This window comes from Rhea americana, unplaced genomic scaffold (genome assembly GCF_003343005.1).
Source record: "Rhea americana isolate MKP2758 unplaced genomic scaffold, rheAme1 scaffold_7, whole genome shotgun sequence".
NCBI lineage: Eukaryota > Metazoa > Chordata > Aves > Rheiformes > Rheidae > Rhea > Rhea americana.
In genome coordinates this window covers 7685934-7686955 of record NW_028186867.1, presented here as the reverse complement: position 1 = coordinate 7686955, position 1022 = coordinate 7685934, and positions in this window count along the sequence as shown.

Sequence of the window (1022 nt, the reverse complement as noted above, 5' to 3'; positions counted from 1 at the left end):
AAAAAAAAAAAAAAAAAAGAAAAGAAAAGAAAAAAGAAGTCTTAAAAACCAACAAAACCATAACTATTTTGCAGTCCGAAGCATCCCCGCAGATGCCTGCGCGCTCTGCAGCCGCTCGGCACAGCCTCGCCGCTCTCGCCCGGCCGGGAGCGGGCTTTGCAGAGCAGAGGCGAGCAGAGCAGGTGGCTGAGCACCAGAAGGCTGTGCCACGCGGAGCAATGGAAGCCAAGTCTTAACGATGGTAATGYGTCTTAATCGCATGAATATTTTTCCTTATCATTCAAAATGACTTGTCCTGCGCAACCCCCCTCCCGTCGTTTTTTATTAACCTCCTTCAACRTTTATGTCATCCTAGATGTTCATTTGCTCCTAAATTTGAGAAGTTTGGGCTAGCCCTTGGGGCAAATGAGTGGTGCAATGTCTCAGGTCTCTTCTGCTCTTATGACATGAGAAAAATACTGAGCAAGGATTTTTCCATATCACATGTTCTGCTGCTGGCACTACAAAGCAGACCATTCAGAAGGGGTTTGGTTCATGCCTCATCCTTCATGTGACTGCTGACTGAATAGAAAATGTGAAAGGTTACCTGCTCAGTGCAGATAACATCAGCTATTGCACATTTTAATCATCACTGAAAACTGCAGCCAGTTTCATCGGACCAGCACTGGAAAAGAGACATCAGCCCAGGTCTTGCAATATTTTTCTCAGCAGGTGTGTTGTTGTGATTAACTGCAGGGTTTTGCACGGGTGCCCTACAGCTTGATATAAATATTAATCAATTGGACTGAGGTAAAATTGTTCTTAAAATTCCTTGGTTTACAGAGACTTGCTTCACTGAACACACTTTAAAGCGCTAACTGCTTGCCTTATTCAAAGCTTCGGCTTGAAATTAAAAATAAAATAATGTGTGCTTGCATGGGAGAGAGCAACAGTAAAGAAACACTCTAAGGGCAATTTTACCTGTATCTTATGAGTACTGGAATTATCAGTTTTTGCTAAGATCATTTTAAAAAGCAATCTAT